General features: G+C 42.0%; 1 protein-coding gene and 1 long non-coding RNA gene across 4 annotated transcripts in view; both read left to right on the forward strand.

Annotated features, from left to right (window-relative positions):
* Positions 1-19,054, forward strand: part of Slc9a9 (solute carrier family 9, subfamily A (NHE9, cation proton antiporter 9), member 9) — a 611,715-nt gene that overhangs the window by 558,858 nt on the left and 33,803 nt on the right. The gene's annotated exons all lie outside the window — the stretch shown is intronic.
* Positions 1-19,054, forward strand: part of LOC102008965 — a 93,416-nt gene that overhangs the window by 68,552 nt on the left and 5,810 nt on the right. Inside the window, exons 2-3 of the long non-coding RNA XR_264386.2 lie at positions 5,764-5,898; positions 18,362-18,432. This is a non-coding gene — a long non-coding RNA (uncharacterized LOC102008965). The remainder of the gene's footprint in view (positions 1-5,763; positions 5,899-18,361; positions 18,433-19,054) is intronic.

Consider the following 19,054-nt stretch of genomic DNA (forward strand, 5'->3'; position numbering starts at 1 on the left):
GCTATTTTAAAGGAACATCTGCTTATTCACCCGAGTACAGAAACTTAAGAAAGGGCTTGGAAATCCTATACTCAAATGGGAAGAAAGAAAACACTTATCTTTACTGTAAAAATAAAACTAGTGAGAGACCATGAAGCCCAGACTGGATCAAGTATCTAGGACTTGAGAAAAAAAAAAAAAAAGGTGATCCTATTTGGAAAAAAAAAATCTTATAGTGAACCCACCCAAATGAAAAGTAACTTTTGCTTTTCTACTTCCCCCCATTTATTTTTATAAGAAATTATTCAAGGAAAAATAATTGCAAAGTAAAACCATGAAGCTACCCTGCTGATGTTTCCTTTACCAGGACTGCGATAATAAAACTCCACAGAGGACTGGTTTTGTTTCCTACAGCCATCCTCCTATCTCATTATGTGGCCCCGGGTGAGTCACTCAACCTCCTCAAACCTTAGACTGCTCATGTGTAAAATGGGTTGACCTTTGGATTAAAAGAACTTTAGAAATAATCTAAGAGCCCTTGATTTATGTATTCAGGGTTGCAGGGAGAAATGCTCTGATAGGAATGGAACTTGAGGTCTGAATAGAGAATCTCAGCAAACCCAAGAAAGGAGAAACTGCTTTCCAAAGAACATTAAGACCTTGCTCATATGTATAAATGTCACGGAGTTGGCCAAAACAGATTTAGAGCTTGTAAGCTCTTTGGAGATTTTCTGCAAACCCTATGTTTTATAGGGGAGAAAAACTGAGCCTAGAGAAGCTGAAGTGACTTACAAAAGACCTGACACAGGAGTGTCAGGGTAGAAATTCAGATGTCTATTTTGGGAGAGGCAAGCAAGGCAAGGGAGTTAGGCCAGACCTCAGAAACACCACCGCCTACAAAACATTCACTCTAAGCCAGGCACATGCTCAATGCTATTAACGCTTTGCATCACTTAACCCTCACAATTCTTCACGATGAGAGTTATCTCCAGGGCCAGATTCCTGGGCATGAGACCCACGCAGACCCACTCTGAGGGCGCTGTTCTTGATTTAAAGCTCTGCAGCCACCATCTTGAAACCCTTAATAATTTTTAAACAAAGATTCCCACATTTTTATTTTGAACTGAGGTCCACAAATTACATAGCTGATCCTCATTATCTGCACTTTATGGATGTGTGAACGGGGATTGCAGGAAAACTCCAAAGAGCTTACCAGCTCTAAATCTGTTCCTTGGTTTAATGCTCTGCAGCCACCATCTTGAAATCCTTTATAATTCGTAAACAGGGATCCCTACATTTTTACTTTGAACGGAGCCCACAAATGATGTAGCTGGTCCTCGTTATCTCCACCTTATAGATGTGTGAACAGAGGCTTAGAGAAATGGAGTTGCTTGCTCCTAGCCCTGAGCACACACCAAAGTAGAGTTGTGGAGTCAGCAGGCAGGGAGAAGATGGGGAAAACAAACTGCTGACCTAAGGGAGCTGACACCGCCGTGGTCTCAGAACCCTTTGAAATGTCCTTTCTTCTTATGGCCTCGGGCTTGGTGCTGTGTCAGGTCATACAGCCAACCAGGTGAACAATCATCCCGGTTTGCCCTGGACTGCAGGGGATCCTAAGACTTCCCTTTCAGGAGTAAAAGAGAGAAATCCCTGAAAACATGGGAAGTATTGGTCATCCTACTACTGAGTCACAGGTATAGGGTACCAGAAGCTCCACAGCTCTGATGTGTCGTGTTATGAGGTAGGTTCCCCAATGTCAGGGTTCACCCAGAGGGCAAGATGGAGACCTGGATCCAGGTACAAGTGAGCAGGGAGCCACCTGACTCATCGCAAGACAAGCAACAAAGCAAATGATGCCAGAAGGATCAGTTAGCTTGAGAACAGATAGGATGTAGGTCCTATTCCAAGACCCATGCCAGGTTGGAGACAGTGTGAGTACAGACAGCCAGGAGCAGAAGGCAACAGGCTGGGGCCGAATCCATGTGTAGGTTCACGGGATCTCCGACCTACTCACCCTATGACCTGCACAAACCATTTGGCTGAGACTAAGCTAAAAAAAATTGGAAGAAACAAATGGAAACTAAGCTTTTACAAATGGGCAGGGGACCAAGAGTTGGAAGGAGCAGGGAAGGATGGTAGGGTAGGGGACAAAAATAAGAATTAGGGTGTATTAGGTACATGTACCAACTCCCCACAATAGATAGAATCATTATGTACTGCAAACATGTGCTAATGAATTTTTTTGATTTCCTCATCTGAAAAATAAAGGGAGCAATCCTGATGTCATGAGGCGAATATCAGAAAGATCACATATGCATAAGGCATACCGTTCAGTATGGGCACACTGAACATTTCAATGTATGTTCTTTTAATTCTGTAACTATTTATAGAGCCCTATTTTGAGCCAGGCTCTGTGACAGACTGGGACACCCCTTACTCTTGTGGGACCAACTAATGGTATGCGCATAAACGTTTAACAACCAGCTGTCTACAGAAAAAGTAAAAATTGCTTTGAAGCATATGCCAGTTCCCATGATGTAAATACTCCCTCATGGCTGATGTCAATCCACCAGTGTGAAGTCCCTGAATACAGAGTTGGGAAAAATTGTCCATATCTGCTCAAGGGAGCCTAGGCCAACAGAATGCTAACCCTCTATTGGAAAGAACAGAGGGTGACACCATAGAAGAGAACACAGTGGGAGAGGCAGCCAATACAACTTAGAAGAGGGAGTGTGGAGGACCTCCCTGAGGAAGTGAGATTTCCACTGAGGCTTGAACAATCCACAGATACAAATGGAATAATACACTAGCAAACATGCAGGCCAGCAGAGCAGAAAGGAGAACACAAAAGGAAAGCATGTTGGGGAAAGGCCAGCAGCACAGAAAGACAAGGCTGGGGCAGAAGAGAGATCAGAGAGTGCAGGGGCCAGGTTCTTCATGTTCCAGAATTAGGTTTTATGCTAAGAAAGTCACGAGCATAATACTTATATTTTAGAACCATCACTTTGGAAGTATGTGGAAAATGTTTTCAGTTATAAGAAGGCAAGCAGAGAGATCAGACTATGGCAGAATCCCAGACAGAAGATGTGGTTAACCTGGGTCAGGTTTAATACTCAGTTACCCTTCAGTATAGGATATTAGTTTTAGAATAGCTCCTATGGATAAAAAAATGCAGATGTTAAAGTACCTTATATAAAATTACACAGTATTTACATATAACCTACGCACATCCTTCTGAATATTTACTTGTTTTTGAAGTGCTAGGGATTGAAGCAAGGCCTTGCACATATTAGGCAAGTTACCCTACCAGTGAGCTATATTCCCAGCTCCACTCCTATATACTTTAAACCATCTCTAGATTACCTATAATACCTAATATAAGTGCTACATAAATAGTTGTGATATCGTATTGTTTAAAAAATAAAAATTCTGTACTTGTACACAACAGACACAATTTTTTTTCAAATATTTTCACCCCATGGTTCATTGAATTCATGGGTGCGTAACTCATGCACATGTAAGACTGACCATATTTGTTTAACAGATATTTATTGAGCTTCTGCCATGTACTTATCACTGCACTAGGCCCTGGTGATTTATCAAAAGGAACACTGTCCTAGCCTTCACGAAGCTGATAGGCAAGAAGAAATCATTTTCAAAGATATAATAATAGTCAACTCTTGGACGTTTGCTGCAAACCACATACAATATTTAACACTTGACGTGCACTGTCTCATTTAACTCACATACAGCTGTAAGGTATAGATCCAAATGTTACACTTGTTTGAGATACTAGACAGAAAATCAGAAGCGGTGGAATCATAGTTCAGGCATGTGGAGTTTGGCCTGGATTTTAGCTGCTTTCTGAAAGGCCAGAGTCTAGGGGCTGGAAGGTGTATGGATGCTGGAGTGAGACAGAGGGTGCCAGGTCTTCTAGGGACCCCCAAAGCCTTCCCACAAACACCTCTTCCTATGTAGTGGACCTGCTACAGCTTCCACAACCTCTCTGATAGCGCTTTGAGGGCAGGTTAAAGTCGTCTTTCAGGAGGAACTTAGTCTAGATCGGGACAACAGGGAGCATGATGTCCATACTTGTCGGTCTCACATTTATAATGTTTTTAATGAATTCCATTTGTATGAATTTTTAGATGCTATACACACAGAGAGAAAAAACAAATGTTTCTAATCTGATCAAATTGCCAATTAGAATATACCACAAAGGGAAGCTTGACGAGACTGTTTTGTCCATGCTGAAATAAGGATAAATCTGACAAATAGCAAGCATTCTTCTCCACAGCTTGACAGCTGAGAAATGGAGACCAGCCAGGAAAGAAGCAGCAGACACAGTTCTGTGGCTCAAGCCATCTTCTCAGCCAGAATCTCTGGCCTATGCCACAGTGCTTGTTATTGTCAGTCATTTCTTGCTTTATGAGGTGACGGGCAATTAGTTTTGATCATGCACTTTAAATAGAATTGACCTCCACTAACTAGATCCATCCAATTTGCCAAAAGATTTCCTTGAGACCATTGCACTCCATATAGTATTTACATTTTTTAGGCAGCCTTCCCCGCTTGCCTTCCCTCAACATCTCCATCATAAAGACAATGAAAGCCAAGGGGCTGTAAAGTTTTATAAGGACAGCTATTGCCTTCAGGACTTGAAGGTCAGACAAACACCAGTTCAAGTCCTGGTTTCTGCCACTTATGAGCTGAGTGACACAGAAATTTACCTAACCTCTCTGAGCCTATTTGTAGCTGTAAAATTATAATGTCTACCTTACGTGGTTGTCAAGAAGAAACCAAATAAGGTGCCTAAAGTGCTTAGCGCTCAGTACGTTTGTTGCCACCATGATCAAACAGTACAGCGGAAGCCTGACAAAATGATTATGACTCAGCCAGGGGGATAAGAAGAGGGACTGGTGTCACCTGCTAGAATACAGTGAGAGGAAGCAGAGGAAAAAACCTTACTGGGCTTTCAAAACATTTTTTCCCAAACGTCCCTTTCTCAACCTACCCAAATGGCCTACATCAGTCGGCATCAGTTAGGATTTTGCACACACAGATATTCACATCAAAGCTGGTGTGTTTGCCTTTTAACCTGAGTAAATTAAAACGGAATAGTTTTCTTAATCCAAGAAATTAATAGTAATTTTTATGGCAGGTCCAGGATCAGATGTAAAAATGTAAAAGTGTTCTTCAAAATAATTATCCATAGACTACAATCAGCTGGTTGACTGACTTATGAAGTTATATACAGGGCAGGTTGTCGCCAGCAGGAGGCCCTGGACCCGCAGTGAGGGTTGGGGCTAGGGTAGGGATGGGAGTGCTCCTCACCTGGCCTGGCAAGTGAATAGTCACTTAGAAAGACCCGTATGTTTAAACTAAGTCCTAAAACCAGGGAATTAGATTTTAATAAGAGTATTCTAGAAGGAAAAGGGGATGTGAAACCAACCCTTAAAAAATATTAACAAGAGACAGATTTTGAATGTGTGAGGGGACATTTTGGAATTGTTATTTAATAAGAGTTGTTATTTATTCAATAGGAATTGTTATTATTTACATTGTCTTTACTGAGAGAAGCTTCTAAGAGACTCACCTTTATCAGCAGTGACAATAATTTGTTGGCTTCTCAGATGGTAGACTTTGGGTGTCTCATAAATGACACAACTTTGACCAGACTTTTATCAGGTCTGTCAATTTGAAACCGTTCTCCACCCAAGGCTTGAATGCCTACAAGATTAAACTAGTCTAAGAAAGGCGTAAAAATCTCTTCTTATCCTACAGTGTCGCTCTCGTAAAACCCCAGAGGACTGAGAAGGCTCGGCTCCTCCTCAGGTTTTTGTCTTAGACTTGGGATGCCTTTCCCTGTGGACTGTTGCTGGCCCCAAACAAAGGCGTCTCCCAGGCTCAGGCATCAAGGTGAATATTTGCGGATGTCTCAGCCAACCCGTGATACAGAAGATAATCTCCACAGTCTGGATTTGCAAGGCTCTTTTCCATCTCTCTTCTCCCAGCGGCCATTTCTCTAGTAGAAGCCTCACCTATGTACATGAGACAGGAAAAGGAAAAGAAAAAAAAAAAAAACACTGATGAAATTTCATTTTGTTACCATAAGCAGACCTCGTATAAACTTAGGTGGAAGGAAGAGACCAAACCCAGGGCCCATGGCTGAGCTTACTCATCAACCATTCCAGTGGGTGACTAAGAACTGACTGGAACTGCTGTTTCCCACCAAAGCCTGGGAGATCTTTTATATCTTCTTCCCCCAACTGAGCTGACATCCAGTATAAGTGTTTTCTGGAAACTGATGCCGGCAAATGCCCAGTGGGATATTTTGGTTTAGTTTTCTAAAGATCAACCTGGAATGAATAAAACCTGTCTGTTAAAAAGTAGGAGAAACAGATGTTTAAACCACCTGTATAGGGAACGAAGGGCAGTATCAGTGCTGACCCGATGCTGAGTCCTCTGAGTGTTCAGATGGTGATGCGAGGGTCTAGAAAGTTCTGAAAGGAAAATCTCACGAAGAGGTCATCCAGACCTGGGGTGAGGTGAAGAGGCCCCGGTTTCGTCCCAGTTAGAGCATTAACTCTGAGAGACCTAGTTAACTGTCTTTAAGACCCAGTTCGTTCATATGTAAGAAACAAATAATAATACACGTCCAAAGTAATCACCACATGCAAAGCTCGCTGTGTCTTGCCTTTGCTTTAAAACCAGACCCCTGGCCCTTCCTACGTGTTCCAACCTCAGACCACCACCACTCGCGCCCTCCGCGATCCTGAGACTCACACTCTGGACCCTTCTGCCACTTTGCATGTGCTCTCAAACCCGTCAAAGACCTCTCCGGAACTAGGGACATTTGTTCATCTTTAAAATCTAGTTCAGATATCACTTTCTGTGAGAAACTTCCCCCGGAGAGCTTCCCTGCACCCCCACCCCCCATTCTCCACCCCCCATAGCCTACAGCCTCTCAGCGCCCACTCCCCACAGCTTCCCCACCCCAACACCACCGCCTCCCTGCACAAAGGCTGTGAATAGGCTGTCGGTGGCCCTACATGAGTGAGGGTCTGTGGGGACAGGAAGGCAGCAAGGAGCCTGTGTGTCACGCTGGAAGTCAGGAAAGGAAATGCCTGGGAAACCATGTGTGCCTTTGCGAGGGAAGGGCAGGATGTGGCAGGCGGGAAAGGGAGGGCAGGGAAGGCTGCCAAGGAGGTGTTTGTGGTATTAGTAGAGGATGTCTGGGGCTTAGCTGAGGTGGATTTGCGATGTAGGAGGGACTCGCTTGTCTTGTAGAGGATAACTGAGAATAAGGAGGCTTATGCAATTTGAAAACATCCAATTCCACAGAACGTGATGATTCCTGACAGTGATCCACTTCACTTGTACAAGTCTTGCTCTTCCCTCACGTTCTGCCTTCCTCGGGTCTAAGCCACTCTTATGGTTTGGATCTTAAATGTGCCCCGAGGGCCATGTGCTAAAGGCTTAGTTGCCAGCAGTGGCAGGAGCGGGAACTGATAGAAACTTTAGGAGGACAGATCTAGTGGAAGGACGTGAAATCACTGGAGATGTGACTTTCAAGGGGATATAGGAACTCTGTCCCCTTCTGCTCCCTTTCTGTTTGTTTTTTTTGTTTGTTGGTTTGTTTGTTTGTTTTTCTCCGGTACCAGGAACCGAACTCACGACCTTGCGCTTGCCAGGCAGGCGCTTTTGCCGCTGAGCTAAATCCCCAGCCCCACGCTCCCTTTCTTTCTTTGCTTCGTGGTCACCATGAAGTGAACAGTTTCCTCTGCGACACACTTCCCTCCATGATGTTCTACCTCACCACAGGGCCGAGGACAATAGGACCAAGCCACCATGAACTGAAATCTCTGAAGTCATGAGCCAAAATAAATCCTTCCTCCTTTTAACCTTATTTTCTCGGATACGTTGCCAGTGACAGAATGCTAACACAGTCACTCTTCAAGAAACACGCCCCGGTACCGGAGAAAAACCAAACCCGGTACCGGAGAAAAACCAAAAAAAAAAAAAAAAGAAACACGCAGCTACTTAAGAGTAAGACCAACCCTACTGGCCCATGGGAGGCCTGTCCTCCATGACAGTTCTCCCCCTGTCCCCCATCCTGTTCTTCCTGGCTCTTTATTCCTTCCCCCTGTCTCTACCCTCCCTCTGCCCCTGTTTCTTTTATGTCATTTTCTGCTTTTTCTCTGGCTGTTCCAAGGCCCTCTCACCTTCCGCACTCCACACAAACCTCACTCAGGAGTCCCAGCTTCTCTTGCGCCTCCCTCAGGGGCCTTTTCAGCCTTTTACTTCATCCTCCTCAATATTTATTAATGTCAACACCTTGCTTTCATCCACTTTTCTCCTTCAATATCACTTCCTTTCAGTTTTCTTGTATCCTTTGGCGCTTCTGTGCTACTTGATCTTACATATTTCTGCCACTCCATCCACTCATTCCCTTGACAAGCATTTCTTACACATCTACGTAGTGTATTCTGAAGCACAGGCGAAGTGCTAGTGAAACGAAGATGTATGAGCCTCTTTCAGAAAGCTAAGGTATAACAATCCCTTAAGTGTGTGCTGACAGCCTGCAGCACCTCCCATCAGCCCCTACCCCCACCCTAATGTCTCCAAAGCTCCTTAGCTCCGCCCATCACCATCCAAGTTTCAAGAGGCTCCTGGAATCTGTGCCAAAGGTGAGAGGGTCACAATGCTGTTCTGGCAGGGGACCCAGGTGGGGACCTGACAGTATTTCCATCCTCTTGAGGATCAGAAGGACAAGGGCTCAGCCCTGCCCTGTGTCTGTCCCCTGTCCTGACTTGCAGTGTAAGCCAGGTCTATGGCCGCAACGGCCTCCTCCCGTCCTCTCACTCTTCCTAGGGAGAGTGTGGACCGGGTGAAACAGTGAGGTCTCAGAGCCTCTTTTACGCTCATTCTGCAATGCCTTGTGAGGACTGGCCTCTGATTTCACAAGAACACCTCCAATGATCCTATGAATCCACAGTGATTACAAGGGGTTTCCACACCCAAAAGAAGAGCAGCTTTGGGTACTTCAGGAATGTTCTTGGGATAACATTAACAGAAAACATCAAGAGAAGGCTGTTACTTAAGTGTGGTTCTCAGCTTTTAGTCAGAATCAGACTTACGGGGGAATTTGGCAAAAACACCACAGCCAGACCCTACCTTGTGTCAACCGCCTCAGCCTCCATGGGCTGTACCAGCTGCCCAGCTGAACCTGGCACACAGGCGTAGAAACAACTGCTCCGGGATGCTTCTAACTCCTCCTCCTGAGGCAGGATGGCCCTGATGGTACCCAACTGCCATCCGAACCCTCTTACCAAACCTTCTTCATCCGGTGGCTCCCCCAGCCTCAGGTGTAGACAGACTTCTCCCCTGGAGAGCCACGAAGCAAAACGATCCTACTAGGCTTCTTGCTATGACTTTTACAAAATCATTTCCTTCCTCTTACTGATTTCTCTCCTCTCTGGGATACACTAAGTCTAAACTTTGTGCGAACAGAACAGGAAGCAGTTGGTTCCACTAAAAGAAGGAGAGAGAGATAGAAGACTAAGGTTTAACATGTGACCAATTTTTAAGGCTCCCAAAGTCTGCACCTTGCATAACTGTCAGGATTCGGTCAGCAAAGCGGAAGTGCTCGGGAGATCCGCAGCAGGGGTGTTTTTGAAGCTGCAGCTGACCACGCACCAGTCCTGTGGTCACTTTGTAGGATCAGCCAAGTTTTGCAAAGGAGAAAATATGAAAATATAAACATGAAAAGATTCTCCAAGGTCATGCTGAGGCAGTGGTAGAGAGGATTAGGAGCTCAATGCTCTTCCTCTTGGGCCTATTTCTGAGCTACCGGATAACACAGCTTCCCCTATACAGATGTTAAATAGGCTTTTGCTTTAAAATAAGGATTTTTTTTTAAAGTTCTTAGTTCGGCCATATTTCAGTGCAAATCTTCTAGGTAAAAGGGAGCCAACTGAAGGGAAATTAATTACCTCAACCTCCTGGAACATGAGTCAGTTTTATTTTTCCCTGTGCTTTACTGAGCAGTGCTTTAGACATTAGAGAGTGGTTCCCAAACTGCTGCTGGGGAGCTTTTAAAAATATCCACGCTCAGGCCTTACCCTGAACCAAATTGGAGCTTTTCAAGCTGAGATGCAGGCATCATTATTTTTTAAACTCCTCTATAGCAGTGGTACCCGAACGTGTATGTGTATTGGAATCACCAGGGACCTTCAGTGGTGAGACCAGCCTCCCACCCCTGGGACTGGGAATTATTTATTTAAGACATGGCCGGTCCATTTTAAAAGATCCCCTAAGAGATTTCCATGTGCAACCTAGTTCAAGAGCCACTGCTCCAAAGCCTCGTACCTCAAAGCCTAGCTCCCCCCGCAGGTTAGCACCACCTGACAGCTGCTTTGAAATGCAAGAGCCTTGAGCCCCACTCCAGACCTCCTAAATCAAAATCTGCAGTTTAACGAGATCCTCAGGTGATTTTGATGTACATTAAAGCTTGAAAAGCATTTTTTTTAGAGCATTTCCCCACTGCCAGAGGAAAAAAATATTTTCACATTTCCAAACACAAAAGAGATCTGTCTCTTTATTTCAATTAGATAGAGAATGGGCACAAAAGCAAACCACAGAATGTTAGAAATGGGAATTTAAAACAGCTAATAAGAAATAGTAAGCATGCCAAGGACAGCACATGAATCACCTCGTTTGTTTTTTATCACAATCCTATGATATAGGTATAAGTACTATACCCATTTCACAGATGACCAAACTGAGGCTCAGACCTGGATGAACAGCTAAAAGACCACCTAGATGGGCAGAATGAGGACTTACCATAGGTTGCTGAACTAAAACACATGCTTTGAACTACTCAGTCAGACTTGCCCAATCTGTATGCCAAACATTCTGAATGAATTACAGATGTAACCCAGTTACTAAGCCCTCTCTCGGGTATAACAGAGCCTGACATGGTCCCCCACTGCAGGGAAAAAAAAAAAAAAAAAACCTACAGAGCTCCGCTGTAAATTATACTTTAGCCAATCCATCCTTTTTGCCCATTGTTGGGCAATGGAAAAGCTGGTCTTCCAAGGTGTAAGTGACCTCCCTAGGATCACCCAGCTCCTGAAACCAATACAGACCCAGAACCCAGGAGTCACAACTGCCTACATACTTCTTGCCAAGCAGCAGTGGTTCGCAAAGTGTGGTCCCTGGGAACTTGTAAGATTCCCCCATATCCCAACACACAAGACCTCTTTCCCCCAAAACTTTTTCACAAGCCCTTTGGGTAATTCTGATGTTCTCTAGTCTGAGAACCAGCATGCTGAGGCAAGCAGTCCCTGTGGCCCTTCTGTGTGCTAGCTCGGAGCTCTGATGCTTGAGCCCTTGCTTCAGGCTAGAGCTTCTCTGCAAATAAAGGTTCCTTAAGGGGCTTAGCTTTAAACTAAGCTGAAATTTACATGCTGATATAATCTTCTTAGTGCCTTCTTTACCTTTTGGGAAAGAGCTGTATGTAATGCTTTGGAAAAGAGGCAGTACTAGAAGTGATGGCGAACAGACAAAACATTAAATGCTCTTTCTGTGCTTTTAACCCACATTCTGCTGGAGCAGTAAACATGTGGACATTAAAAAGGAAAAGGACAGCTAGCATTTTTTTGGACACCTACTGCATGCCGTACATAGTTTATGCACTCATGATCTCATTTAATACAGTGATCCTCCCCCCCACCGCTGAGAAGTGAGGAAACAGATTCACAGAGATGAAGTGACTTCCGTGATATCACAGATTGGCAGTGGTGCCCGCAGGATTTGCCCCATAGCCTGTGCTCTTGTGCTGTTTGCCTTCCAGCAGAAAAGAGTTTAATCATCCCAGTCTCTGGAATAATTGGATTCCAGAAAACCCAGAAGCTCCCGTAACAGATCTGCCTACTCAAGCCCAAGGAATGCCCGACTCCATACATTCCTCCTGTTCTTCTGGAAAGGCCCGGTGCCGATGTGTCCTGTGCTCTTGCTGCACTATGGAAGCTGTTCTCGAAGCATAAGAGCAGATCAGCCCTGAAAAGCAAACTGGCTCATCAGCGCGTGAGCAACCAGAAACACTGAGAAATCTATTCTTGGTCAGCAGCATCTCTTTCAAGGCCGCAGGTTTAGCATTGCCAATGCCATGCTGGGCAGCCTGAGCCATGCTCCTTAGAAGACCAGGGAATCCTCTTGCTCTACCTAGAAGTCTAGAGATGAAATCCTAAGGGAGAGGAGCCCGTGAAGGCAGTGCTTCCTGAGCTGTCAGTGCACGGGAAGACATCTTTCTCTATCTTCCCAGTAGGAACTCATGCTCATGCCGCTAAATGCATCGAGGCTCTGAGCTACACTCCAACAAAGAACAAAAAAGGCACTGGATAACTCAATCTAGAGATCTTTGGAAGTCTACATGGGCTGCATGTTGATCTACACGGGTTGCATCCTTGCCTGTTTGCCCCAGCACACCTAAACCAGCTCCCAGTCTCCGTGTTCATCCATAGGATAGACACACATTAGTTTACCTGCACATCAAGATAAGAGATGTCCTTTCGACTCTTGGTCCACATGGCTAAGCCCAATGCTACGGAACTCAACAAGTAAGACAAAAATTTTGTCTTGGCCTTTGTCATTCATGCAAGGAAAAAGCCATTCTCTGCTCTGTGTAGCTTCATTTCTGTTATATTCTTTTGCCAAAGTGCAGATCAGTTGTTTCTGTAAGGACCATTTTCCCTTCTTGTTTAAGCTAGTTAGGCCTGAGAGTAACTGAAAATCATTTCCTTGCCACTAGTAGGATCCCAAGTTCCAATCCTACCATCTCATCAGGGCATGTACACCACCAGCACCATATCTGATTCTTAAAGTCAGGGATGAATTTAATCAAATTACAGAAAATAAGATCAACATACAAAAAATCAATTGTTTCTACACAAACACAGACTATCCCCAAAAGAAATTAAGAAAAGTATCCCACTACAATAACATCAAAAAGAATAAAATACTAAGGAATAAACTTACCCAAGGAAGTGACAAACTTACACGCTGAAAACTAAAACTACAAAACACTGATGAAAAGAATTAAAACAGACACAAAAATGAAAAGACATCCTGTGTTCACACAACCCAAAATAAGCTACAGATTCCCAGAAATCCCTATCAAAATTCCCATGGCATTTTTTACTGAAATAGATGAGGCAATCCTAAAATTCATACGAAACCACAAAAGACCAAGAAAAGCCAAAATAATCTGGAGAAAGAACAAAGCTGGAAGCTTCACACTTCCTGATTTCAAAACATATTGCAAAACTAGAGTAATCAAAACATTATAGTACTGGCATAAAAATAGATATATCAACCCATGAGCCAGGATAGAGAGCTTCTGGTCCATTGGTCTATCTGGTCCATGTTACACATATATGGTCAACTCAGCTTCAGTAAGGAGGCCAAAACACAGAGCTGAGAAAGGAGAGGCTCTTAAAACAGTTCTGTGAAAATCTGACAGCACATGCAGAACAAGGAAGTAAATCCTGTCTTACACCCTACATAAGAATAGACTCTAAAGGGCTTAAGGATTCCAGTACAAAACCTGAAACTGTAAAACTCCTAAAAGAAAACTTATGGGTAAATTTTTATGACATTTGTCTAGGCAATGGTTTTTTGGCTATGACACCAAAAGCACAAACAACAAAAGCAAAAGTAGACAAGCAGTACCTATCATACTAGAAGCTTCTGCACAGAAAAGGAAGTGATCAATAGAGCAAAAACATAACCTCAGAATGGAAGAAAATGTTTGCAATCCATATATCTGATAAGGAGTTAGAGTCTAAATGTGTAAAGAACTCCTCAGTAGTGAGAAGATAAAAATAAAATAGGCAAGGGGTTTGGGTATAATATGTCTCTAAAGAAAACAAACAAATGGCTAACAGGTATATGCAAAGATACTCAATATCACTAGTAATTAGAGAAATGCAAATCAAAATCCCAATGAGAGAATCACATCATACCAGTAAGAATAATTATGAAGAGAGTAAATGTTAGTGAGGATGTGCAAAAACCGGAACAGACATACTTTTTAAAATTTTTCAATTTAATTTTATTTGTACATATTTGCAGTTCATGTAGTTTACAATCGTCTTGGGGGATGGTTACATGGGGAACATACATACTTTTGGTTGGACCATCATATGTGTAGCTACTACTATAAAAGACAGCAAGGAAGTTCCTCAAAAAATTAAAAATAGAACTACCATATGATAGTAACCCTACTTCTGAGTATAACTCGAAAAGAACTGAAAGCCAGATCCCCAGGGGTATTTGTAGACCTGTGTTCATTACAGCACTATTCACAATGCCAAGATATAGAATCAACCTAAGTATCCATTGATGAATGAATAAAGAAAATGTGATGTACACATACAGTGGGACAGTATTTGTCCTTAAAAGGAAATCCCACCCTTTAGAACAACATGGATGAACCTGAGGGATGTTATGCTGACTGAAATAAGCCAATCATAAGACAAACTGTTTCCAGCTATATGAGGTCTCTAAAATAGTAAACTCACCGAAAAATAGTACTTTCCAGGGTCTGGGAGTAGGGAAAAATGAGGAAATGCCATTTAACTAGTAAAAAGTTTCAGATATACAAGATAAATAAGTTCGATGAGATCTACTGGACTACATTGTGCCTAGAATTAACAATGCTGTTATTAGGCATGTAAAAAATTGAGAAGGTAGACCTTAGTTTTAGAGTTCTGATTATAAAAAGTTAGTTAAGTGGATAAAGAAATTATTCAGCTCTGACAGGCAATGCCACGCTATTAACTGTTGCAGGGCTTTGACACAGGAGTAAAACTGGAAAGATCCACAATACCGGGAGGCACATGGGTCTCCTTTCTCTGTGAGGAGGGAGGGCACCGTGAGCAGCTGTGTGAAAGGAGCCTTTGCCTATCTTGCACGCTTGTTCCATTATGTATTGTGTTGCTGTGTACTTACAGAAACGTTGGAAATGGTCTAAAAGTGTAATTACATGTCTCTTGGCTAGAAAGAGTATGAAATAGGAAGGGAGGGAGCTCGGAAAGGGTGTAAGTGATGAGAAAGGTTAGCTGTGAGGATGGATATGAGAGGTTATATGTCCATTGTCACTTAAAGCCTCCTCTGTGGGTTGCTAGTAAGGGCAACATTTCTTTAAGAAATGTTTTTTAAAGAGTGGTTTGGAGTTGTTTTAACACCTACTGCAGCAAGTGTCATGGACTACCTTGTTTAAGAGTTCCCAAAGCGTTTATCATTTCCACATAACAGTCTGAGGCTCAGGGTGTTCATGGGCCACTCTGAAATCCCAGAAGTCATGGTAGGTTGTTGACTCCAAGTCTCTCTTCTTGTAGCCTTTACTTCTCTGTGTGTCAGAAAAGCTACCTCACAACAGCGACAAGGGTAAGGCAGGCCATGTAAACAAGAGGACGGTCCAGGTTTGAGAGAGAAGAAATTAGTAAAAACAACTGCATTTATTTGGCCTTAGTGTCAGGAAAATGGTAGGGATTGATGGGAACTGTAGCCAAAGTAAAGAATTGCAGAAATCAATAGCGGACAGTTGCTACTTAGAACTAATTGATTGTTCCCTTTCAGGAGTTCAGACCCACTTGACAGATCTGCTGATTTTTTAGTAGGAACTGGAAGTCAGATTTTTACATAAACTCTCCTGTTTGTTTTAACTTCAGCTCAGAAAAGGTTTTTTTTTTTAAGGCTATTGGTACAATTTAGGTATACATAATAACCACATTCATTATCTGGGATTTGTATCTGTATGTGATATATCTTGATTCTTCTTTTTTTTCCCCATTCCCATCCCCTCTTTTCAATACCCCCTCCCATCCCATTTTTCATTGTATCCTTCTTTTCTTACTTTTTCTTTCCCTTACTTTCTTTCCCCTCCCTCCTCCCTATTTCCCTTTTCCTTTTGAACAGTTTCTTCTTATTTCACAATATCTATTGTACATTATGTTCTTATTTACACTTTCAGTTTCTCACACCAGAGAGATAACACGATATTTACATGTGTGTCCAATTTATTTCACTTATGATTATGGTCTTAAGGTCCATCCATTTAGCTATAAATGTTTCAAATTTTTCTTGCTTTGTGGCTGAATAATACTCCATTATATAAAAAAGTCACATCTTTTTTATCCATTCATTGGTTGATGGGTATTCGGGTTGCTTCCAAGATTTAGCTATTACAAACTGTGCAGTCATAAACATGAGTGCACGCATGTCACTGTGGTATGTTGCTTTTAATTCTGGGAAGATACTCAGAAGGGGAATAACTGGGTCAAATGGGACCACTAATTCTAGTTTTATGAGGAATCACCGTATTGATTTCCACAGTGGTTGCACCAGCCTACACTCCTACCAACAATGGAGAAGTGTTCCTTTTTCCCCACAGACCTGCCAGCATTTGTTATTGGTTGTTTTCTTGATAATAAATATTCTTTCTGGGGTGAAATGGAATCTCAACATTGTTTTAGTTTGCATTTCTCAAATGACTAGTGATGTTGCACATTTTTTCATATATTTATTAGCCATTTGTACTTCTTTTTCTGAGAAATGTCTATTCATCTCAGATGCCCATTTTTGGATTTGTTCTCTGAATATAAATGATCTAACTTTTTTCAGTTTTTTATACATTCTAGATATTAATCCTTTGTCTAAAGAACAGCTGACATAAGTTTTTTCCCACTCTGTGGTTTGTCTTTTCACTCTGTGATTTCTTTTGCTGTGCAACTCTTTTCAATAAGATGAGATCCCATAGTAAGATCTTGATTCTTTGTGATAGTTCCAATGCAATTGGGATTTTGTTCATAAAGTCTTTGCCTACACCTATGTCTATAAAAGTTTCACCTGTTCTATCTTCAAGCAGACTTAGTGTTTCTGCTTTAATATTTCTATCTTTGACCCATTTTGATTTTAGTTAAGTGCATGGTGATAGAGATGGGTCTAGTTTTAGTCTTCAGCAGGTGGAAAGCCAGTTTTTCCAGCACCATTTATTAAAGAGGCTATCCTTCTGTGCCCTTTGTCAAAGATCAGGTGACTGAGTGTATTTGGAGTTGTTTCTGCAGCTCAGAAAAGTTTTAACCTTCGCTAAAACATCAGACAGACAAAACAACCGTTATCCACTAACTTAATTCAGCTCACAGACTACCAGAAATAACCTCAACTTTAGATAAATACAGAATCATTCAATTGTATCATAGTTAGGGCCACAATGATCTTTTGATCAATACCTTCATTCTGCAGATAAAACTTTTATGCCACAAATATTAATTGAAATTATAAATATTAATCTTTGTGACAATGTTATCTGAGAGAGTAATTCTATTTACTACGTGTCTCCTCTGTAGAAAAAAACATGCATATTTGCATACCAAGACTGAAATTCCATTCATGCTAGCTGGGAGCTCTGTAACCTTAAACAAGTAATTTAGCATCTCAAAGAACTCAGGTTTCTTCATCTGCAAAATGACAACACTACCATGTGAATTATGCTTATAAGACTAGAAGATTTACATGAGGAAATTGGAAGTTATCAGAACACACACACCCTTTCAGAGGGAGCTTGGTCAAAGCCTCTGACCATCCTTCACCCTCACACTTGTCTTGTCAGAACTTCTCTTCTTTGATCATTTGGGTAGCCTTTGTAGAATCTTGTAGATTTTCTCACAAAATTAATGCAAAACAGGAACTGGGACTTCTAAGTTTGTGTGAAGCAGATTCCTCTGCTTGATTTCTTTGCTGCCCTGTTACACATGTACTGGGTATGTTGCCTTGTCAAGATCTGAATGTATACAGTAACTTTTCAGCCTTGCCCTACTATAGACATCTAATTGGTTGAAAGTGGACAGAAAACCAGAGCTATTTCATCCCTTCCTCTTCCTGCCCCCATTGCTAAATTCAATGTGTTCCTTCCTACTGTAAACACCAATTGTGAGAGAAAATAGGTGATTTGGGTTTAATTTCGCTTAGTTTTATTTGAGGTTAAGAGAATCCTACTGCAATGGAAAATCAATACTATATTTGGCCACATAGACATTATTAAAACACCAAGATTAAATGGAACATAGATAATACTTCATTGATTTTTTTAATCCAACTTTTTGTAATTTAGAATACAAGAGCCACAATTATTCTCAACTCACCAAGCCCTTGATGTAGCTGAGTATACTGTATCACATTTACTATGAATTTATGTTTCATTATCTCATTGTATTTGTTCTGTTTGTTTTTCAGACCTGTATAAAAATAGATTTATAAATTTCTTTCTTCTCTTCTTTTATTTTCTGGACCCTAATTGAATGCTTTCTTTTAACAGTGTTTTAGCATCCTACAAGGGCTGCAAAGGCATTCAAACACTGACTTTGCTGAAAGATGGAATTTTTCAGTGTGAGTAAATACTGTAGGACTCTTACTTTAAAAATCTGATCATGGTGATTAAGTCAACTTCTGACTCTGAGACTACCCAATGCTTAAGCGTCACATTATTCAAAAATTTCCAATTCTAGGCCAAATAAGACTCAGATAAGCTCCTGTGATTGACAGTAACATGCTAAAATTCACAGCTGCCAACCTCAATCTCAAATCAGATTCAGCAACACAAAATGAACCCGCACAATGATTCTCAGTCCTTGAGCGTATTCCATTTTGAAAGTCCTCTCTTCCATAAACACAGAGGATGGTGAGGGCCATTATAAAGGAAATGCCAATTATGCCACTAACAGAAAAGCCATAGGATGATAAACAGCATGAATAAGCCTCCCCTCCCCAGATAATTCCAAAGTAGCTGTTCATGTCAGGTTCCTTATGTAAAGATGTGATTGCAAAGCTAACTTTATGCACATAGTGTTGATTTGGGGCAGAGAGAAGCTGAATAATACTAAAATAATGTAAGAACGAGGAATAGGTGCAGATGTACATATCCAGCAGGCCACTTGTTAAGGTAGGTCTGAATCAATACATACAAGTAGGTCATTGAAGGTCAATGCAAACCAGGACAGCTCCCCAGGCA

This window comes from Chinchilla lanigera, unplaced genomic scaffold, assembly GCF_000276665.1.
Source record: "Chinchilla lanigera isolate Chin_1 unplaced genomic scaffold, ChiLan1.0 scaffold00107, whole genome shotgun sequence".
In the NCBI taxonomy this organism is placed as follows: domain Eukaryota; kingdom Metazoa; phylum Chordata; class Mammalia; order Rodentia; family Chinchillidae; genus Chinchilla; species Chinchilla lanigera.